The sequence below is a fragment of the Myxocyprinus asiaticus genome, chromosome 21 (genome assembly GCF_019703515.2).
Source record: "Myxocyprinus asiaticus isolate MX2 ecotype Aquarium Trade chromosome 21, UBuf_Myxa_2, whole genome shotgun sequence".
NCBI lineage: Eukaryota > Metazoa > Chordata > Actinopteri > Cypriniformes > Catostomidae > Myxocyprinus > Myxocyprinus asiaticus.
In genome coordinates this window covers 26,220,404-26,245,267 of record NC_059364.1, presented here as the reverse complement: position 1 = coordinate 26,245,267, position 24,864 = coordinate 26,220,404, and the positions used below count along the sequence as shown (strand labels likewise).

Genomic DNA, 24,864 nt, shown 5'->3' with positions numbered 1-24,864 from the left:
TCAAGCATTGTATAGCCTTCATTCCTCAAAACAATGATTGACTGATGAGTTTCTAGAGAAAGCTGTTTCTTCTTTGCCATTTTTGGCCTAATATTGACCTTAAGACATGCCAGTCTATTGCATACTGTGGCAACTCAAAAACAAACAAAAAGACAATGTTAAGCTTCATTTAACAATCCAAATAGCTTTCAGCAGTGTTTGATATAATGGCAAGTGATTTTCTAGTACCAAATTAGCAATTTAACATGATTACTCAAGGATAAGGTGTTGGAGTGATGTCTGCTGGAAATGGGGCCTGTCTAGATTTGATCAAAAATGACTTTTTTCAAATAGTGATGGTGCTGTTTTGTACATCAGTAATGTCCTGACTATACTTTGTGATCAGCTGAATGCCACTTTGGTGAATTCAAGTACCACTTTCTTCCCGAAACAGCAAAATCTGTACATTATTCCAAACTTTTGGCCACCAGTGTGTCACTGTGCATTTCTTATCGTGAAGAAAATTGGCAATACGCAGCTTTATTAATAATTTTTTAAATTTTTTTTTTTTTTTTTTTTTGTGAGTTAAAGATGAATTGAAGTGAACAGAAAGGTGAGAGAGGGTAGTCTTCACCCCATTATACACTGCAACAAAATAAATGTTTTATTTGTTTTTGTTTTGGCTTGTTTTCCCATATAAATATCTAAACCTACTTTAAAACAACTGATATTTTCTTTAGCAGCTATACTGCAGAAGAAAAAATTGTTATCTGATAATGTTGAATATAATATTACAAATAAAAATATATGAAAATATCATTCACCTGAGAAGCAGCATATAAGATATTTAGACTTGCTGTTAGAGAATAGATCTTGAATATAAGTATATTTTGTCTTTACTGCACTCGCAGAAGTATAACCAAGTGAAAAAATACACTTATATACAAAATACACTTCTATTTAAGATACATTCTCTTAAAGAAAGTCTAAATATCTTATATGTTGTCTCTCAAGTAAATGTATCTTGTTTTAAGGATTATTAGACAATTTTAAATGGAAAACAAGACAAAAACTCTTGATAATAGGATTTTTTGCAGTGAATCTCTTTACTGAATTCAACTTAAGTATTTTTTCCTTTAATTCAGTGAATGTCATTTAGAGGTATTTTTAAAAGATGATTTTGTCCTCTTTACTGTTAGTAAGCACGTTTAATACAACCTTTTAAGTTGAGGCACAAGCTGAATAATCGGTTAAGAACTAATGATTAATCGTTGCAATAATTGTCGAATAATCATTTTAAGAATAGTTAGATTAATCGATTATCAAAATAATCGTTCGTTGCAGCCCTAGTGAGCTCATGTAATACAATGCGCGGGAGTGAATCTGCACTGCGTTTATAGATGATTGTACTATAATAAACTGTATATAATGCTGAATATAATGTATAATAATGCTAAGGGTCCTGATATTTCATAGTCCTCCTGATAATGCCAGATGTAATGTCTGATTTCACCAGTAAATTTATAATACCATGGCAAACATTTTACTGGATAAACATACACATTTTTGAAAAGAATAGTTTCCAAACATGTAATTGGTGACAATACCATTTTAGAACCTACAATATTGATTTAAAATACTTAAAATGTATGTAATCAGTGACAGTGTACAAGCATATGTATCTAATATAATTATGTATTTTTCAGCTGGGCAGAATTATTAATATTTCTACCCTGGTGTCACCATTGCCCTCTGCTGTGCTGATTTTTTTTGTCCCACTCCATTCCTGATGGATCATTTTACACTTTAATGAACAGAACTTTTTGTTCTACAAAGTTTTACAAGTAATGAAAGGAAATGTTTTGCATATGTACTGAAAGTAATAGTAATAATAATAAATTCAAACGTAACTTTTCATGATTCAGTCTTTGTTCAAAGTTTTGTGAGAGTATAGAATTATGGAATTCAGTGCTGTAAATCGAACCAAATCCTTTCGCACTATCATTTCTGTTTAAGCATTTTTAAAATTTAATTTAAATAAAACACAGGAAATAAAATTTATTTTTTTATCTGATTAATCGATTAATCGAAGAAATAATCGTTAGTTGCAGCCCTGCTTTGGAGTGATTTAAGTCTTTTGCTAATTCTGTCACACACTGCTTAAATAGCTGCAGTTAGTAAGGTTAAACTGCTCAATGTCATGAACTACATATGTACCCGCAATGTTATCTTCCAGTTCTGTGGTTTTGAATGTACAGCGAGGATCTCCCTGGAGTCTTCCAAGCTCTCTGTTAACGTTCAAGCGCGTCATTCTGCGTTCAGAATGCGCATAAGTGGTTTTGTGCCGTTCTTTTTTGGAGCCTTTCTTATCTCTTACTTTTCTTACTTTGATAGTTTTATGCAATATGATGTTATAGTTATTTAACCTATTTATTTGTTGAATATCTGTTAGTTACCATGTTGAAGTGCTGCGCTTAGCGTCCCTATATCCCTCTGTAACTCGTCTGTACAGGGTCATGTGACCATAATGGATCCTGCATCATAATTATCCTTAACACCAACTAGGTGACTTGTCGTTCAAACAACCGACCGTCTAGTCGATTATGAAAATTGGTAGTTTTGCACATCCCTGAAATGGGGACTATTTTGGTTCCATGTTGACTTCAAGGACAATTTTCTCTCTTTTTTAGTTTTAACTTGTAAGGGCTTAAAAATAGGTTGTCAGTCCTGCATTACATAAGTAAGCCAGGTGTCCCTCTGTCTTTCTCACTTTCTCATTCCCAACACAGTGACTCGTTGTTGCAACTTTTGCTACTCCATTAAAGCACATTTAATTAGTGCCATGTAAACAAAGTGGACTTGCTGGGCTCCTATAGAAATGCAGAGTGCTCACTGAAGAGAGTCTAGTTTATGTGTGGATATGATGCGTGCGTGTGTGTGTGTGTGTGTGTGTGTGTGTGTGCAGATAGTGAGGTGAGAGGGTGAACAGGGAACACGATCCAGACTCGAGGCTTTTTGGCATGATTTACATTTACAGATTGTGCACCTGTAGAGACTGCTGTTCTCTGATGTTGAATGTGGATACAGCATACATTTCCAATTTTAATGAGGTCTTGTATTAATGAAGGCTGTCTCATTGCAGATTCAAGATTGCACAGAACAATAATAGCAACAATTTGTGATGTGTCGTTCGTGAACAGATCTGTCTTTCTGAACGAATCTTTTAAATGAACGAATCGTTCTCTTTTACCTCCATACAATGACTCGTATTTTTCGTTCACTGACATCTCTCCCTTTCACAGCAAATTAGCTCTACTTCTTTTAATGCCTGTAAAGACTGACTTTAGCATGAGCTAATAGCATTCGAGTGTGGACTGTGAAGGATCATATGATTGGTTTGACCAGCTGGACGAATACACCCCTGCTTATTGGCTGAATGAGGGAAGGAGGCAAGATGTTTTAGTTTGTCAATCTTGTTCAACGAGAATTATTAAAATGATGACCACACATACAATGACATATGGACATTGTTGAAACTCATAGTACAAAGTAAAAATTTGTGTTCAGCACGGCCTAACCTGGAAGGCTGTCACACAAACAATAGTTGATTAAAACCACTATTCAAGGACATATTATTAAATAAAGTACAGCCAAAATCTAAACCTTTTTTGTGACATCTAACAAAGGTTTCTGGAAAGGAAAACTTCTTGTTTTTGCACTGCTATCATGAACAGAGTATTCTGTTTCTGTGGTTAGCTTGGGCAGCTTCCTTTCCACAATCTCCTGCCAAACGTGAGAAGATTCACTTCTCTATGAAACGAAACTGTGATGTTACATGCCAGTCCAAGTTTTTTTGAAAACCATATGAGTGCTGTTTGCCGCACTATGCTACAAAAACCATAAGTGCAAACTCAAAGCGTGCGTTTTTTAGTGCACTGTGGCTTAACTGACTTATTGCAAGAGATTCACACTCACGCATGAGCCATTTACACTCTTCATTTATTTATTTTCATTTTGAGCCTACCTGGAGAGCTTAGGACAGGACATTATTTAATGTGGAGTCTCCCATGCCAGTGTTTCCCAAACTTTTTTTGCTGTAAGTACCCCCCCACATCACCATCAGTAAGAACCAAGTACCCCTTCATTGATACAAAACCAACAATGTGTACCAAAGGCTAAACATTTATATATAGAAACATAATTTAGCCTATAAATATAAATATCATTTATGATGTTTATCAACAAAAGAAAACCAGGACAAATGAGCAGAGAAATGGGCAGTTGGAACAGACTAATGCTGTTAATTATACAGGGCTGGGGATATTCTAACTTGGTATATTGGAAAATATTAATTTTACCTTTTTTTTTTTTTTTTTTTTTTTTTTTTCCATCATTTTGTTAGACAGTATATTAAAGGTGCACTTTAACTTTTGTCTTTGTGTCTTCTTGGACTTGTGTCTTGGACACTGACAACTAGCGGCTTGGATGTAGCATCATTTAAATAGTTTTCAGTTTCAGATGCCATTGTAGTAATGTAGTATTCACAGTCAGGCATGATTAATTTAATCAATGAGTAAAAGTGTCAAATAACAGGACGCTTACTGAGATTAAGCGAGTAGTATTCGGCTGGTCATGTGATTTTAACACGGCAGCCCCCATGTGCAGACCCTCTCCATGTAGAATAAAACAGCTTTTATAAGGTTACTGATATGACTGAAGTCTTAATTTTAATGTGAGTGGTCATGAATTTCTACATATATTGCAAAATTGCAATTCATGTCTTCAAGAGTTAAACTTTTTTAAAGAGGAAAAAATTACTGAGTGCACCTTTAACATGTTAAAAACAATAAACATGTAGGCCACTGTATACATATATATATATAAGGCCTGCATGTTTGTTTACATGCACAAGTTGTACTATTTACATTGATATGTAGAACAAATGCTGAAATGTTACTGTCTCTTTAGGAAAACCAGCAGTTCCCACTGATCTATATCAGCGGCAGTTCCGGGTTTTTTTTTTTTTTTTTTGAATGAAGACGCACAGTTTTTGATCAACAACTGACTGTAAAGAACAAAAATGATCTTAAGAGGCATTGTCGATGACAAATGGATTGCGTGGATCTCATCTTTTGGACATTTTACACTGACGAGTCAAACCAAACTCCCCTTTGAACCTGCTCATGTACCTCTGGTTGGGAATCACTGTCCTATGCCATTGTTCAGAAGTTACATTTGCATTTATTTTCTTAACTGTGCGCTTTTCATATAGCCTAAGTGCCATTTTCCAGGACAGGTATCTAGAACCCACGTTGCATGCTAAGCTTAGGGCTTAAAGAAAATTACAGTATCAGTTAAACAAATCAAGAAACCTCCAGTAATTCCAGACAAAGTTCTAGATAACGTCACTGGATTTCTAAAGATTATTCTAGTCCATAGAAGGAAAAAGAAAAGATTTTCTAGAGATTCCAAGGCAGATGTCCATTTGTATCTCAGGTTCCAGGGCTCCAGACTGTGAATAAAATGGTCGCAAATGCGACCAAAAATAAATAATTTCAACAATAATTTAAAATGTAGTCGCCACTGGTGACAGTTGGATTGTGTGCGTTCATATGTGGTTTCGTCAGATATCATCTTGTGAGTTATTGAATATATTTTTAGAGCGTTAGTGTGTCTCGCACCACTTTTCACCTTTTCTGTTTCTGACGAGCTCACTGCACTGCACACAACAACAAACCCAGCGCGAGAGAGTTGTGAACAAATGACTCTTTGGAACCGGGTGTTTTTCATGAATCGCCCAAAAAGAACTGAGGGTTTAAACTCAGGTAAGCAGTTTGAATCAGATTCACTTTCTCAACGAATCAGCCATCAGTGAGCTCACAACTGGAAATGCAGACATTTCATAATAAAAGTCCCATGTGGATTTCGGGCTTCTTTACAATTAAAAGTCCCGTATTGTGCACTAATTTTTTTTTCTGGTAATTATTGATTGGGATTGGAGTAGCACAATAATCTGCATCTGGGATTTCATTCAGTTTGCACTCTTGTAGTCTCTGTGTCTGGGCTATCCGGTAACAGTAAAGAAGGACTAAGGCAATATTTAAAAACAACAGCCAGCCAGCCAGCAAGCAACTAACGATTATTCGAACGATTATTGCAACAATTAATCATTAGCTCTTAACCGATTGTTCAGCTTGTGCCCCAAATTAAAAGGTTGTATTAAACATGCTTCCTCACAATAAAGAGGACAAAATCATCTTTTAAAAATATTTCTAAATGACATTCACTGAATTAAAGGAAAAAAAATACTTTTTAATTCAGTAAATAATTTCACTACTTTGTTCACTGTTTTTGTCTTGTTTTCCATTTAAAATTGTCTAATAATCCTTAAAACAAGATACATTTACTTGAGAGGCAACATATAAGATATTTAGACTTGCTTTAAGAGAATGTATCTTAAATAGAAGTGTATTTTGTATATAAGTGTATTTTTTCACTTGGTTATACTTCTGCGAGTGCAGTAAAGACAAAATATACTTATATTCAAGATCTATTCTCTAACAGCAAGTCTAAATATCTTATATGCTGCTTCTCAGATGAATGCATCTTTTTTTTTTTAAAGGATTTTTAATTTTATAGTCAACATTCTCGGATAACAATTTTTTCTGTTGCAGTATAGCTGCTAAAGAAAATATAAGTTGTTTTAAAGTAGGTTTAGATATTTATATGGGAAAACAAGCCAAAACAAATTAAAAATGTATTTTGTTGCAGTGTATAATGGGGTGAAGACTACATTCTCTCACCTTTCTGTTCACTTCAATCCATCTTTAACTCAAAAAACAAAAACAAAAAAAAAACTCTCGTATTAATAAAGCTGCGTATTGCCAATTTTCTTCACGATAAGAAATGTACAGTGACACACTTATTATGATTCAATAAGTCGCAACTCATCACATTATAATCTAGCTGCAGCAAGCGCGCCCGCTCGAGGGATGAGTGTCCCCGTGACAGAGTGTGCATCAGCCAGGTGCAGTTTCAATCTCTCTCCCCTTTAGATTGGGACACTTCGCGCAACTCGTAGAAGAGGCGCTGACCGCACAGATAAATGCCAGTTTCGGAGTTTATAGTTATTTACATGATCTGCTTCTGTATTATTTGAACTTTAATAAAGCTGTAACGCATTAAATATAACTGCATTTAAGATGTAACGCCGGGGTGTTTCCTTTAAAGAGCTCCGGCTCCGCTTATTCCACAACGAGAGTGCTTCTGTATTTACTTATTTGGTATTTTATAGATATATATCTCAGCAAAAGAAGAAACGTCCCTTTTACAGGACACTGTATTTTAAAGATAATTTTGTAGAAATCCAAATAACTTTACAGATCTTTATTGTAAAGGGTTTAAACAATATTTTCCATGCTTGTTCAATGAACCATAAACAATTAATGCACATGCACCTATGGAACGGTAGTTAAGACACTAACAGCTTACAGACGGTAGGCAATTAAGGTCACAGTTATAAAAACTTAAGACACTAAAGAGACCTTTCTACTGACTCTGAAAAACACCAAAAGAAAGATGCCTAGGATCCCTGCTCATCTGCGTGAACGTGCCTTAGGCATGCTGCATGGAGGCATGAGGACTGCAGATGTGTCCAGGGCAATAAATTGCAATGTCCGTACTGTGAGATGCCTAAGACAGCGCTACAGGGAGACAGGAATGACAGCTGATCTTCCTCGCAGTGGAAGACCACGTGTAACAACCTGCACAGGATCGGTACATCCGAATATCACACCTGCAGGACAGGTACAGGATGGCAACAACAACTGCCCGAGTTACACCAGGAATTCACAATCCCTCCATCAGTGCTCAGACTGTCTGCAATAGGCTGAGAGAGGCTGAACTGAGGGCTTGTAGGATTGTTGTAAGGCAGGTCCTTACCAGACATCACCGGCAACAACGTCGCCTATGGGCACAAACCCACCTTCGCTGGACCAGGCAGGACTGGCAAAAAGTGCTCTTCACTGACGAGTCGCGGTTTTGTCTCACCAGGGGTGATGGTCGGACTCACGTTTATCATCGAAGGAATGAGCATTACACCGAGGCCTGTACTCTGGAGTGGGATCGAGGTGGAGGGTCCGTCATGGTCTGGGGCGGTGTGTCACAGCATCATCGGACTGAGCTTGTTGTCATTGCAAGCAATCTCAATGCTGTGCTTTACAGGGAAGACATCCTCCTCCCTCATGTGGTACCCTTCCTGCAGGCTTATCCTGAAATGACCCTCCAGCATGACAATGCCACCAGCCATACTGCTCGTTCTGTGCGTGATTTGCTGCAAGACAGGAATGTCAGTGTTCTGCCATGGCCAGCGAAGAGCCCGGATCTCAATCCATTAAGCAAGTCTGGGACCTGTAGGATCGGCGGGTGAGGGCTAGGGCCATTCCCCCCAGAAATGTCCGGGAACTTGCAAGTGCCTTGGTGGAAGAGTGGGGTAACATCTCACAGCAAGAACTGGCAAATCTGGCGCAGTCCATGAGGAGGAGATGCACTGCAGTACTTAATGCAGCTGGTGGCCACACCAGATACTGACTGTTACTTTAGATTTTGACCCCCCCCCTTTGTTCAGGGACACATTAAATTCTAGAGACTGTCATGTGTGAAAATCTCAGGAGTTCAGCAGTTACAGAAATACTTAAACCAGCCCTTCTGGCATCATCCATGCGATTATCTAATCAGCCAATCATGTGGCAGCAGTGCATAAAATCATGCATATACGGGTCAGGAGCTTCAGTTAATTTTTACATCAACTATCAGGGGAAAAAATGATCAGTGATTTGGACCGTGGCATGATTGTTGGTGCCAGATGGGCTGGTTTGAGTATTTCTGTAACTGCTGATCTCCTGGGATTTTCACACATGACAGTCTCTAGAATTCACTCAGAATGGTGCCAAAAACAAATCCAGTGAGGGGCAGTTCTGTGGACGGAAATGCCTTGATGATGAGAGAGGTTATGTGTATATATACAGTAAACTTAAAATCAAGCTTTTGACTTGTACACAACTATTACACAAGGTGCAAACATTTATTGATGCTCAAGAAGACAGTACACTACTATATGCATACTATATGTAAATATCTGTAATGTAGATTCTGAAGAGCAGTATTAAATAAAAAAAAACGTTTATCTTCTTATATTTATCTTGTTTCTGAACAGCAATCTAAATCGAGCAGTTCTGTGATTTGGTGACTAAAAACAGCCATTTGACTCCTTAATGTTTCAGTTTAGGAGCCAGTGGCTCCCAAGTCATTTTTTTAGTCTGGAGCCCTGGGTTCCTTTTAGATCTAGATATTTCAGTCTTTAGATTTAAGCAGACATACTTTTTAATGTACAGATGTTCCCAGGAAGACAAAAAAGGTCTCAATTTAAATGCGGTCCAAAGATGAGTCAGCTATTCAGGCCGTTAAATGCACCCTATAGCAAGACCTTGTTGTTTCTCATAGGCTACAGTTATAAGCCGATAGCATTTGCTGCACAATGGTCTAGTCAGATGACAGTCCAATGCAGCTGATTGTAAAGAATGTGATTGTAATGTGTTACATTGCTATTCTGAGCAATATAATCTTATGATCCTTGTCTTGTTTTAACAGGTTACTCCTCCTGACCACTTAATTATGGAGACTCTTCATCTTCTCCCAGAGCCTTTTCATTTCACAGCCCACACTCTACCTCTATCATTGTGAGAAATTTAATCTCAGGTGGGTTTTCTGATCTCTCTTGTGTATTATTGTTTGACTTTGTCCCATATGTCCCTGTGCAAATATGTGCCTGCTTGCCTGGCTGTAGCAGGATTCAATGCCTTTATAAAAAGTTGAGTTAATCTTTGTTTTGCACAATATTTAAATGGAGTCTGGTTTGTGCGAGATACAGTTATTTCAGCTTAAAATGAAGTGCATCTGTCTTTAAGACACCAAATCCTCAAACACATTGTTGTCATGCCACTAGAGGTAGACCGATATATCGGTTGTACCGATTAATCTGTGCCGATAGTTGCTTTTTGGAACTATCGGTTATCTGTCAAAATCTATGCCGATTGTTGCAGATTTTATTTTAATTTTATTATTATTCCTTAACAATAAACTTCATCTGGTGAAATATTCTACAAAACTCTTCATCTGGTGATTATATAGGCTATAAAAAGCTTAATTTGGTAAATACTTATAGAGCATTTTAATGGGCCAAGTGTCTGTCATTTCAAAATAAGAGTCCCCGGAGTATTTAGGCCTTGTTTATTGTTAAAAGTTCTGCGCTATGCAACAAATCTGAATTTTTCTGGTTATTATTGGGACTTTGGTTACACAATAAACTACTTTTGGTATTTTATTCTTTTAATAATTTTGTAGCCTCAATGTCTATGCGTGTAATAGTAAGGAAAGCCTAAGAATTTTATTTATCATTTTATAAATAGATTTTTTTTTTTAAACTGTCGCCTGATTAATTAGGGCTGGGTGATATATCGAATGTTAACGATATAATACTGATGATGTAAAATTGACCAATATCGTCAACATCACAATGATTTATTGTGTTTTCATTTGGCCATTAAGTTTCATAAAGAGTTCATCAGTAGACTGATTTCACGATCGTTCAGGGCTGCACAATTAAACAAAATAACATCAAAATGGTGAGTTGGTCATGTGTGATTATTAATACACAAAAGGCTGTGATTTAAAGACAGATAAACAGTCTGTGTGTGATTCACAACAAACCAGTGACACGCTGATCTGTGTGCATGCGCATGACGGTGCTCTCAGATCAGTTCACGTGCATTGTGAAATCAAAGTAATGCAGGTTCAAGCATTCGCACAATTCCAAACATTATTAACCGCAACAAGATATTAAACAAATCTACAGACGTGGCACAGAATAACAGAAAAGGAGGAGATTACAGCTTTCATGAAATACAGAACATTGTAAACTGTCAAATACACGCAGACTGTAATGCAGTGTAAATCTTGTAAACTTTTTTTTTTACATGATATTTTTTTAAATATTGAGTGTAAGTTTATAACATTATGCTTATTGTTATATTACCCTGATATTAGTTAAAAAAAATGAATTACCACAGCTGCGAGGGGGTTTCGATTACAGCTGCTGAGAGAGTGACAGTAAATTTGTCATGTTCTCCCATCTGTCTTAATCCACCGCGCTCTATTTTTTTTCTTCTGGAAAGTCATTCAAATGTAATGGTAGATTTTTTTTCTTTTGTTCTTGGAGCAGATGGGTAAGTGAAAATAATATTTGCTGTGGTCTCCCATTCACTCCCATTTACCACTGTCGAAGTTTACACTGCAAATGTTTACTTACGTGTTCCAAAACCCGGAGTGTGAAAAAGGTCTATTGCCTATTGAAGTAAATACTGCAGGACTTTCGGTGTCAAAATAAAAGCCCCCAGGTGACGATGAAGTAAACAGGACAGAAATATTTTACTTTTGTATAACGCAAATCTAATAACCAGAATAATAATGATAATTCAGCTGTACAAGTGCATCTCAATAAATTAGAATGTCGTGGAAAAGTTCATTTATTTCAGTAATTCAACTCAAATTGTGAAACTCGTGTATTAAATAAATTCAATGCCCACAGACTGAAGTAGTTTAAGTCTTTGGTTCTTTTAATTGTGATGATTTTGGCTCACATTTAACAAAAACCCACCAATTCACTATCTCAAAAAATTAGAATACATCATAAGACCAATAAAAAAAACATTTTTAGTGAATTGTTGGCCTTCTGGAAAGTATGTTCATTTAGTGTATATGTACTCAATACTTGGTAGGGGCTCCTTTTGCTTTAATTACTGCCTCAATTCAGCGTGGCATGGAGGTGATCAGTTTGTGGCACTGCTGAGGTGGTATGGAAGCCCAGGTTTCTTTGACAGTGGCCTTCAGCTCATCTGCATTTTTTGGTCTCTTGTTTCTCATTTTCCTCTTGACAATACCCCATAGATTCTCTATGGGGTTCAGGTCTGGTGAGTTTGCTGGCCAGTCAAGCACACCAACACCATGGTCATTTAACCAACTTTTGGTGCTTTTGGCAGTGTGGGCAGGTGCCAAATCCTGCTGGAAAATGAAATCAGCATCTTTAAAAAGCTGGTCAGCAGAAGGAAGCATGAAGTGCTCCAAAATTTCTTGGTAAACGGGTGCAGTGACTTTGGTTTTCAAAAAACACAATGGACCAACACCAGCAGAAGACATTGCACCTCAAATCATCACAGACTGTGGAAACTTAACACTGGACTTCAAGCAACTTGGGCTATGAGCTTCTCCACCCTTCCTCCAGACTCTAGGACCTTGGTTTCCAAATGAAATACAAAACTTGCTCTCATCTGAAAAGAGGACTTTGGACCACTGGGCAACAGTCCAGTTCTTCTTCTCCTTAGCCCAGGTAAGACGCCTCTGACGTTGTCTGTGGTTCAGGAGTGGCTTAACAAGAGGAATATGACAACTGTAGCCAAATTCCTTGACACGTCTGTGTGTGGTGGCTCTTGATGCCTTGACCCCAGCCTCAGTCCATTCCTTGTGAAGTTCACCCAAATTCTTGAATCGATTTTGCTTGACAATCATAAGGCTGCGGTTCTCTTGGTTGGTTGTGCATCTTTTTCTTCCACACTTTTTCCTTCCACTCAACTTTCTGTTAACATGCTTGGATACAGCACTCTGTGAACAGCCAGCTTCTTTGGCAATGAATGTTTGTGGCTTACCCTCCTTGTGAAGGGTGTCAATGATTGTCTTCTGGACAACTGTCAGTTCAGCAGTCTTCCCCATGATTGTGTAGCCTAGTGAACCAAACTGAGAGACCATTTTGAAGGCTCAGGAAACCTTTGCAGGTGTTTTGAGTTGATTAGCTGATTGGCATGTCACCATATTCTAATTTTTTGAGATGGTGAATTGGTGGGTTTTTGTTAAATGTGAGCCAAAATCATCACAATTAAAAGAACCAAAGACTTAAACTACTTCAGTCTGTGTGCATTGAATTTATTTAATACACGAGTTTCACAATTTGAGTTGAATTACAGAAATAAATGAACTTTTCCACGACATTCTAATTTATTGAGATGCACCTGTATATTATAATCAACCGGACGTGTCCCACAGTAATAATTTAGTATTATGCAATGTTCAACTGGGGTTTCAAAAATAAGTCAGTGAAGTTGCTTTACACAGTAAAAACATTTGAAGGTAAATAATGCTTTTTATTAAGCTACTATGTATCATTGTGTATGAAATATAAAGTGCATATCATTGAAAATGTTTGAATTTCAGTCTCCTTTGTGTTTATCTCATGAAAAACAAATTATTAATTTTTTTTATTTTGTATTTTTTTATTTTATTTTAAAATATTTAATCTACTTGGCTACAGTGGCTGTTTGGATGAAATGATGGTTCCTCTGGTAAAACAAACAAAACCAACCCAATAATTTTTTAAGACATATCGCCCAGCCCTACGATTACTCGGTTATCTGCCTTTTCCAACATCTTATTTATCGGTATCTGCGAAATCCAATATCGGTCGATCTCTACATGCCACCCATTTAAACTAGCATGTCATTTTAAGATCATACTAAAAACACTCTTTCTCTCTCTGTCTTGCAATACCAGTGAGCTGTTTTGTTCTGGAGTAAGAAAGACTTTGCATGCATTTACCATCAAAATATTAATCCTCCATATTCATGAGTCATGTGTGTCAGTGGTACCAAATGGTTCTTTTGTCACTTCTACTTACTGTGGATTAGTCAGTGGCTGGCTGTCCTTTTAGCCAGCAGGGTGCCACCATGGTAAGCACTCCTCTCTCGAATTATTTCTGTTTAGAGACACCATTGTCTTTGGATTTTTGGTAGAATCTCCATTTCTCTTTACTTTTTCATTTGAAACGAAGACCATCCAACTCCCTCTTTGTCACTTGTCGAGCTGGGTGATGTGTTGTATATTCGCTGACAATATAAAATGAGTCCACATTGTGAATATTGTGATATCTTTTTCAATTTTGCCATTACATTTCTTAAAGATCCTTCCTTAAATTAGTGAGTACGAGAGATTTGAGAGAGATTTTTTTTTTTTTTTTTTTTAATAGCATTATTTATATTACACTCCCAAAAATTGTTTTTTACTGTGTTTTACTTTTTGCAATAATTTTTTTTATTTTTATGTAATGGCACTTTGGCCATTTTTGCACTTTTTTTTTGCCTGTTAATAAATATCCTTGGAAGATTGTATGGACATTATGTGTGAGCTTTTTCTTTTAAATCGATTTTTTGAGCTCATGCACGGAAGCAACGTACGTGGATATGTAAGCGTTTCAGCTGTTTTTTAACCTAAAGGCTACAATGGCTTTTTAGTTCAACAGAAATCACATTTTCAAGCCAATATAAATCAAATATAAAATATTGATTTATATTGAATATCGTCAAAAGGCTGACAAATACCAAGAGTATTTTTTTAGCTACATCGCCAAGCCCTACTTGAGTTCAGTGTGTGCTGACAGGCAGCACAGAATTAGTTTATTCAACTGCTGGACGTCTGTGCAGCTGTCACAGGTATGACACGGAGTCAACGGTGTGACTACACTGTCATTCCGTTTGTTTAGCCAACCATTTACACATCAGCCTGGATGACTTGCAGGTGAATTCTTTGTTCAGACTGTCACTGCAACAGTTTTTTTTTTTTATTTGCATTTTAAATGATGGTGTCTCTGAAAGTGTAGTTGCTGGGTGAATAGCCATCTTTGGTTTGATCTTTTGTCACAATCCAAACATATATTCAGAAAAATGAGCACTTATTCACTGCCATCTGAGTCATGAAGTTTTGCATACCATACTGAACTCTAAAATATCTCCAGGGTAAAAATTCAATCTGCAATTTAATTTTTCATACAGTGCTGTTGGAGATTTAAAATTATTGTACTAGTTGTTGATGGCCAGGCACTGAAAGAGAAAGATTGGTTTTTCAAATTAAAAAATTCTCTATTTTTCCCCCCCCCCGCTCTGAGTAGGCAGTCCGTCTGTCCTAGCCTCTATGCCAGCAGGTGTGTATCACAATGAATTGTTTTACTGTGTTGGGGCAGCGTGTTTTTATATTGTGTGAAGTAATGGTTCTCCATTGAATTCTTTCTCTATTCTTTTATACATTTGAGGAAAATAAGTTTAAATAGGTGGCAAAGGAAACATAAGGGCTTCCCCATCCCCTACCTCCTCCTGTTGTGAGTCACACACTGGGGGGTCTGTCACAAATCCCCACATCCAATCTGCCTCCTTGCCTTTAAAACTGTTTTTCAGCTCACAGGGCTTTTCCATTCTATCTGTCTTTTCATTATTTAGCCAGCAGTGTGATTGTCCCAGAGGTTTTGGGGTTTGGATTTCTTTTCCCCTCTGCAGAAAGACACATGCAGCAGAGTTACTAGGCTACTGTTTAATAACCAGAGAACTGGTTACAATACCACTGTAAAGGAATTAAAATGTCTGGGGCTATTTTTTTCTCGGTTTTGGGGCTTATCAGTTCTGGTCTGTGTTTGCAATTAATGTTAGTGTTAAAAATCCCACAAATGGCCTTCATTAAAGGGTGGATTATTTGCAAACAAAATAATTGTAAATGTCCTTTGAAGCGGTTATTATATATTATATATTATACATAAAATGTTACATTTATGGCTTATACTTTAATGATTGATGTTAAGGTTTGTAGACAAGTAGGGCCTATTTATGATTATTTTTTTAAACATTTAATTTTTTTTTTTATGTACCATATGAGTTGGATCGGTTGGTGTAGGAATTGCAGCCAACAAGTGTCCAGCATACATGGGAACTCCATCAATACTGTTTAAAAAACATCCCAGGTGGCTACCTCATGAAGTTGATTTGAGAAAATGCCAAAAATAGTGCAGAAAATCTACGCAAAATGGTGGCTATTTTAAAGAAGCTAAAATAAATGGATTATTTATTTATTTTTTAATTTTTGGTAACTGCACCTCAGAGTTTCCGCTGAGAAATTTTGGTGCCGCCAACGTGTCTTTGAAAGGTAACCAGACAAATGGGGAAAAATACGGTCATCTCATTTCGGTGTTTATTTTGTGCTGTGACGCAGTGGAATATGCATAAAATGCGTTGTAATAATGGTAAATACAATCAAGTTAAATAAACGTTTATTCATTATAGCTGCTTTTCCAATAAAAAAATGGAATTCATGGAATTAGTGCCTTATTACAAAAAAAACAAAAACAGAGGGCAAAGCAAAAAGAAACTGCAATTTGCCACATATCTTCGAAATATAAAAATAAAAAAATCGTTAATCTTTAACCTTAATTTCTCACCTTGGCTTATTTCTTTCTCTTTATTTTTATGATTATTTTCCTCCGATTTTACATAGCACAGAAGCGTTTTGCTGCTGCTGTAGTCACGGATTTGGACTTGCAAGTTGTCGAAAAAGTTTAAACCTCTGTGGCAGCGAAGCATTGTCATCATTAGGATGCCGTCACGCTGCACATTTGTGGCATCAACTAAGGGGGTTGCTTCATGTTAATATTTTCAACGGACATTGTGTCCGAATTTTTTTTTTTAATTTGTCAGATGTTGGGAAGTTTTAACGTTCAAAAACTATTTACCGGCTAACAGAAACCATACTGCATGTGTGTTTTGGTACGGGCTCTCTGTTTTTTACGGCATCTCTGAGTAACATAGTGTGAGCTCCGCTGCCTCTTTTTGTTTATTTCTTTTTTTTCTCCCCTTCCCTTGCAAGTGTTGCCACTTTGAGTCCTGTTGAGTTCAGATCTAGAAGGGAAGTGCAGCTACATTTCTGGCATACGTGTCAATGTAGATAGTGGGGTTTTGTATTTATTAACCTGTTGACCTCACTGTGACCTTGCTGTGTCTAAGGCAACCGCCCCAGCTGTACAGAGGCTGCGGCAATGGAGGTTTTGTGGCTGCATTCCAGTGTTGGCATGTCTGCACACGTAGAGACACATTCATGAGATCCCAGGCCCTTACTGAACATTATGGGATCGTAACTTGGAAACCATTTTCAGGCAGTATTTAAAAGTGTTAAAGCTCTAAAGGTTTTTAAATGTTTAAATACTTTCTCCTATCCCAGTTTAGTCAGCATGAAATCAAAAAAAGTCCTGTTCTAAAAAAAATTCTCATTGAATAACCTGTTCACTCAAATTTGTCACATTTCAGAAGTCAGATGCGTTACCAAAGAGTGTAAACACTGTAGCTCTCTGACGTCTTCCAAAAAATTGCAATAATTATTGCTATTTGAGCGGTCCGACATTTGGCTCAACCAATGGTGCGAGTTTGAGAGACACGGCTAAAACATAGGCTGAGATTCACTGTATCGGCCGTTGGTGAACATGTCACATTAAGGGATCAAAGATTGCCGATTTTGCGCCACAACAATAGGAATATTTTTCAATCACGGAAATTCATTCTAGACTGCAAAAATTCTGCAGGAACAGCTGTGCATGTGTTAAGAGGTGTTTTTACTACCAAGTTTGCCTTTTGAATAAAGAAAACTCATTACATTTTAGTAGCTTTTAGAATCTTTTGATACATTGTGTTTAGATGAAGGAATATTCATGGTACATTTTAGAATTTGGAGTTTAGAATTAGAATTTGGAGCCTGGTGGAAATCTGCATCATATGCCAAACGTTCCCGTCAACCAAAATACATTTACAAGTGTTTAAACCTTTAGCATCCAGACCCTGACCTGTCCATTACCATGACAACTGCATTGTCGCCATGACCACAATCCTATATATTCTCCAGCACAGTGTTACATTTCCATGCCTCTTGAGTCAGTCTCTGTGAGGGACAGAGGTGTATCCATCACAAGCACAGAGTAGATTACAGCAGGCTGACTGTGTGTTTAATAGTCTCGCAGCTATCTTAAGAGACTGATGGGGATGGATTGTTTAACAAGACTCGACTTGCCCTAGCAGAGTGAATATTTTCTTTATTGCCGCTTCATTTTTAGTAGCTCCCTCCCTCTCTTTTTCTCTGTCCCTCCCTTCATCTCTCTCTACAGCTGTCTCACGCTCTCTCCTTCATTCATGTGTTCTATTGTCCCTCATTTTCAGCTATTCCCCTGTTGTTGTTCTCATCTGAGGACTAGTCCAGCCCATTCCGTGGTATTCTGATCCCCACCAATCCCTTTTTCCCCAAAAATATTTGGAAGATCCAGGAAAGTTGTGAATAGAACTTGATCCTAAGTCTCCTAATGTCTTGCTAATGGCTATAGACTTTGCTCACTGAAAGAGCCCCTGACCCCGGACAATCTGCCAAGAAAGCGTTACCTCTAGCTTTCTTTTCATTAGGGGCTATTCTTCTCTTTAAAGGGTCATGTAACTCCAAAGCACATTTTCTAAGATGTTAACAGGTATGTACAAGTTGCACATCATTTGAAAACAATGATCGCTCTCATTGTGTTTATTGTTAAGGGAAAAGCTATTTTTTTTTTTTCATTTTGAGACATTTCGATCTTCCGGTTTTAAAAATGAAAGTTGAAGCAACGTCACAAAAATTAAGTATATGCGGTATAAACTGAGTTATGATTTGTATGACAGTACACATGTACGTCAAAAAATCCTGAGCATTTCTGCACATTATTCATGAGAAGGAACGCTTCGGTCTAATCACAGTGCTGCATAGTGCGTGAGCTGGCATAACAGCCACAGCGGAGAATTCAACCTCATGGACATATCCGGTGTTCAGCAGGTGCGAGACTTCAAAAGTACTTGGGGGAACAGACATGAGAGCGGACTTTTACACTAAACACCATGATGAGATCGAAAGCACTCATCAGAATGGACTACAGTCCATAACTGGACTGGCGCGAGTGTTTGTTGGGTGCAGTTTTGCTACTCGCACTTCAAACACGCTGTTTATTAGGGCTGGCTGTTAGACCGAGCACTTATTCCATAGATTATTCTCTGTGTGCCTGATAATGCACCAGATAAGATCGAAATACCTTCTCAGAACAGACCGCAGCCCATAACCGGACCGGCGTGAACTTTTCTTGGCTGCAGACATGAAGCAGCTGCGTATGAGGAGAGGCTTGTTGTTTAAATGGAGCACTGATTTAGTGTCTTCTCACCGCGTGTCTGATAATGGACCAGATAACTAGACGGCTTGTTCAAAAAACTGAAGACAATGATGAAAACCGAAAACTCAGTCATGTCAGCTCTTTTTTCTATTCTTTACATTGTAAGAAAAGTTACCGGGATTTACGCCAACATGGTTTACTGCCGTTATGTCGTCATGACAGTGGAGTTGAAATACTGGATATCTTTATACAGACAAGGTTAGTAAGCAATTTTATCACACTAGAGTCATGTTAAGACGCATTATGCTTAAGTATTGTGGCTATACTTTTAAAAAACAGTGTGTGTTGGACCTGTTTACTTTCATTTTATGTCTAACTGAACAATTTTTTTTCCTTAGAAAAAGGAATGAGTCAAATTATATGCTGTTCTTGCTTTATTCTCAAAAATTTGAATAAAACATCCAAATATATTTGCAGATTTGCAAACTGTTCTATCGTTTTCACTCTTCACACTTTATTCCAATGACTAATATACAGCAAAGATCCTCAAAACTTGTGTTTTCATCTCCACTCACAATGTGATTTTCAGCCATCTCTGTTGTGAACGTGTTTTGGAAGTAGCTCTTGACCCCCTCCCGTCCTGCCCCCTTCCAACCCCCATTATGGCCCCAATTTTACATATACTGATCAGTGACAACATTAAAACCACCTGCTTAATATTGTTTAGGTCCCCCTTGTGCCACAAAAACAGCACCAACCCGATGATATTCTTCTCACCACAATTGTACAGAGCGGTTATCTGAGTTACTGTAGACTTTGTCAGTTTGAACCAGTCTTGCCATTCTCTGTTGACATCTCTCATCGACAAGGCATTTCTGTCCACAGAACTGCCGCTCACTGGATGTTTTTTTGTTTTTGGCACCATTCTGAGTAAACTTTAGAGACTGTTGTGCATGAAAATCCCAGGAGATCAGCAGTTACAGAAATACTCGAACCAGCCTGTCTGGCACCAACAATCATGCCTCAGTCCAAATCACTGAGATAATTTTTCCCCATTCTGATGGTTGATGTGAACATAACTGAAGCTCCTGACCTGTATTTGTATGATTTTATGCACTGCTGCCACACGATTGGCTGATTAGATAATCACATGGATGATTGTTGATGCCAGATGGGCTGGTTTGAGTATTTCTGTAACTGCTGATCTCCTGGGATTTTCACACATAACAGTCTCTAGAATTTACTCTGAATGGTGCCAGAAACAAAAAACATCTAGTGAGCGGCAGTTCTGCAGATGGAAACGCTTTGTTGATGAGAGAGGTCAACAGAGAACAGCCAGACTGGTTCAAATTGACAAAGTCTACGGTAACTCAGATAACCGCTCTGTACAATTGTGGTGAGAAGAATAGCATCTCAGAATGCTATTTGGCACTGTTTTGGCAGCACGAGGGGGACTTGCACAATATTAGGCAGGTGGTTTTAATGTTGTGACTGATCGATGTATGTTCAGGCCTATTCTGTGAGTCTTTTTTCAGTCTGAGGGGTGAATGACTGGCACTGAACTAGGGTGGTTTCTTGACACTTTAAATATCAGTGTCTCATCATTTCCCCCATTTCATTCTCTCTTGCCTTATTTAGATGCCATCCTATCCACCAATTCTCTGGTTAATTTCCGGGCAGCTCCACACTACTGCCGTCTCTTTCATCCATCCCTCTTATGGGTCTCTCCATCTTTTTGTGCCATAATCTCTCTCTTGCTAACACACAGACTTTCTTGTGCCTGGCTTTTTGCAGCTTTCTGTCATGCTCTTGTGTTTGCTGTGCTGATGTGCTCCAGTTGAGTGCTCTTCAGTCCTGAGGAGGCTTGTATATCTCGCCTGCTGTCCGTTGGGCTTTAGTTGTGGTTTAACGCACTGACCTGACTCCTGATCAGCCCCTTTACTTCAAACGGCAACAGCACAGAGATTAGACGGGCAGATGCTACACCATGGCAAGAAAAATCTTGCTCATTAATGAATCATGTTGAAACAAAGATGGTTTATAGAGAGGCAGAAACCAGGCAAAGAATAATAAAAAAAAAAACAAAACACAATGTTGGAGATGAAGAGAGGTGTAAGAGAATTCTAAGCCTTGAAGGGGAGACTTACTTAAAGCAAGACAGTTTTGGAGTGGTCGAGAACCAGTCTACGAGTAATTTGTTTCCCTGCAGGTAATGATAAAAGATTTCCAGTTTGAAGGACATCCTTGCCAATGAAGCCTGCCCTTCACTGCTCTCTTATTTGCTGCTAACCATCTGTAAGATGCTCTGATCTCAGCCCATGTGCTGCAGCTAAGCATTTACTGAGTTAAGAATAGGACTATGTCGATACAATCAAATATCAATATATCGCGATAGTTTTTCTCATTGTATCGTATCGATACTTAGATCCATGTATCGTGATATATCGTGATTTTTCAGTGCAGTCAGAGACACTTTTATGAGGCACAAAAGTGACAAATTGATCCTGCAGGATTCACGGTTTCTCTCACGGACATGCTGGACCTCTCACACGCGTTTGGATCTAGGGCCGGGCAAAAACAGAGATTTTCTAATTGAACTTCATTTGTGTGATCCCAGTGTCGATTCTTAAAATGCCAAGATTGCTCTTTGTTTCTATCAGCAATCCCCAACAATCAGAGGTGAGTAAATACTTCCCATTTGCTTGAGTGATTTCACTCACCAGCATTTGAGTGGTGTTGTGGCACAGAAGTTCAGCACGAGATCTTTTCACTGCGTGCTGAGAGTTAGAGTTAAAGTTTTAATATCCTTTCTGTTCTCTACAGTCAGTTATTTATATATATATATATATATATATATATATATATATATATATATATATATATATATATATATATATATATATATAAAACAATTCTAATCACACACAGCATGGATGCTATAAAGAAGCCATTCGACCAAACAAACACTACTGTTAAAGTCCCTTCCACAGGTCTTAAAGAGACAGTACCATTTTAGCATTTGTTCTACATATTTAAGTAAATACTTGTAAATAGTACAAATTAGGCATGTAAACAACAAACATGTAACAATATACTGTATATATGCAATATAATATATGCTATTTCAAAACACCATATTTATTGATGTAATACATGGACAATATTTAAAAAAAAACCAAACTAAAATGTCACCAAAATGATGAAAAACTAATGATAAAATAACATTTGTAAAATGTATATGTCTGTAATTTAACAAGTTAGAAGGTCCCATGTATAATTGATAACAGCACTAGCTGAAAGAGAATTTCTTCCATACTGTATGCAAGCAAAATGGACATTATAACTGAACTATACCCAAATTAATTGAAACTAAAAGCTAAATTGAACCATGATATCGAGATGTATCGCAATATATTGTATCGTGACGTGTATCGCAATATATATGGTATTGTGAGGTGGCTGGCGATACCCAGCCCTAATTAAGAAGCTGAAATAAAAAGGATGGATAGTCCGATCCAAAATGGCTCAGCTGAAGGAGTCTTGATGCTAGAGCTTTGATACCATGCTGTTTCAGTGGTGTAAAGTCCCAGTGTCCTGCCAAGATGCCAAGGATTCACTGTCTGTAAGAGCTGGCTGTGAACCAGCATCAGGGTTTACTGAAGATGATTATATAGGAAACAGGGAAGATGATGCACGGTGTCAACATATGTGCTGTCAGGCTTCTTAAGGACTGTCCCTGTGTCCTATCCTTTTTGTCCTTCCGCACATTAGCTCTCTGGCCCTATCCCAAACTACACTTTCTGTCTTTGTAGTCCTCCTCATAGTCCACACTAAATGCCTTTGCACACTAGGGATGTGCTGAACGACTAATTTCACTGTTCAGAAAACGAAAAAAAAAAAAAAAAGTGTTTATGCGACCCAATTTGTTTATGACCCGGAAAAAAAAAATCGCTGAAAAGTTGTGCGTATTTCACAACGTGCAGTCGTGCATTAGCCATTGATCTAGTGTGCCAGCTGTTCGGTAAAGAACGTTAACCAATAACAGTTACAATGTAAAAAAATTAAATAAAAATAGCCTTAGTCGACTATTCGCACATCCCTATTGCACACCAAAGGCAATGCGATAATGTGACAGAATTGCAGATGAATGAATCTTTCACATTAACAGCGATGCAAATGATTGCCGTTAACACATTCAGGCCTTTACAATAGGTGGCGCTAATCGACAAGCAACTTTACCCCAGTACAGTAGTTGGCAAAAAGCACCTTTCAGGTGGTCTTCACACATCAACGATGAGAAGAAGAATAATAAACAACCATGAAATTACAGTACGAAAGACAAGCAAGCGAGCTCTCTAGCGATCTGATTGAAAAAATAAACATAGCTCTCTACAAGCTGTAGCAGTTAGGACAAGTGTGTTGATTTGCTCAGTTAGAAAGAAAGCATTTGAGACACTTAAACAAAATATTGCAATTCACCTGCTGGACAGCATTATCATGTACAGTAGACACATGATAATGCGGGGTGATTCAGAAGTTAGCAATTGGAACAGTGATGTGACTTATTGCCATGTGTATCTACTTGTATTATACATTTACTCAAAACCATGAATGTTACGAAATAAATGTGATGACTTCTAAATGCTCCGGGAGTCTATATAATACACACAATAAAACACAAATCCCAACCAGCATCAACAGGTTTTTGGTCTTCAAGGGCACTTTGATACAAAGACATATACAGAGTGCACTGCAAGTCGATGCATGACAGCAATAGTATTAATATTATTAATATTTGGCAAAGAAAAACACCGTAGTGTATTAAAAAAAAAAAAAGCGATGCCACAGTATATATTATATTAGAGGTATAAGAGAACTCATGTCAATATGGAATACATTATGAAGACAATCCACGTAAAATCAGAGTTTTTTTTAAAGGGGATGCAAGGCATTTATGATACCATTTTTGTCTAATTTAATTGCTGATTTGAAAAATGTTATATGCTTGTAATATTGACCAACTGTTTTGGAGATTCCAATCATTTCCTTTCAAGTAGACAGGAGCTGTTCTTGTATCTGTAAAAAAAAATAGGGTCCCACAGACTGCCTGGAGGTGTCAGGAGTGACCTGACCTGCCTTCAAAGGGACTTTGGTAGTATTAGGGATGGGTCAGGATGATTGAGTCATCCAACAACTGACTATCAGTGAGGTTGACTAAGTATTTTATTTTGTGTTAGTATTTTTCACCACCTCGCACCATAACCGTTGCGTTTTTAACATGCCAAGTAGCTGACATTAGGGCTGGGAATTGATACAGATTTCCCAATTTGAATGGTACATTATAAAAATATTAAGTGTACAAATGTTATTTTATAATTTATTTATTTTTATTTTGGTCACATTTTATCTTTTTTTAAAATGTACAAATCCATGTATTTAATCAATAAATATGATGTCTTGAAGTTGCATATATTATATTGCATATATATTGTGTTGTATGTTTATGGTTTACGTACATTTGTACTATTTACAATTTTATTGACATTGATTTGTAGAACATGTCCTAAAACGGTACAGTCTCTTTAAGAATAGCGGCAGTTCAGCGATTGTCTGACAGATGTATTTCAGTTGAGTGCAAATTAACAAGATTGAAGTCGAATGGCTACTTAACCATATCAGTGCTATGTGTGATTTGAATTAAAAATTTCTTTTTTTGATCAAAATCTGACTGTAGAGAACAAAAGATATTAAAGACATTATTCAATGACAAATGGATTGCGTGGATCTCATCTGTGGAC

General features: G+C 37.4%; 1 protein-coding gene across 4 annotated transcripts in view; it reads left to right on the top strand.

The window, feature by feature from the left end:
- The window catches only part of LOC127412491 (bifunctional heparan sulfate N-deacetylase/N-sulfotransferase 2-like), a 202,432-nt gene that overhangs the window by 45,249 nt on the left and 132,319 nt on the right, over window positions 1-24,864 (top strand). For all 4 annotated transcript variants that reach the window (XM_051648901.1, XM_051648900.1, XM_051648898.1 and 1 more), the window contains exon 2: window positions 9,628-9,735. The gene's annotated coding sequence lies outside the window, so the exon portion shown is untranslated. The remainder of the gene's footprint in view (window positions 1-9,627; window positions 9,736-24,864) is intronic.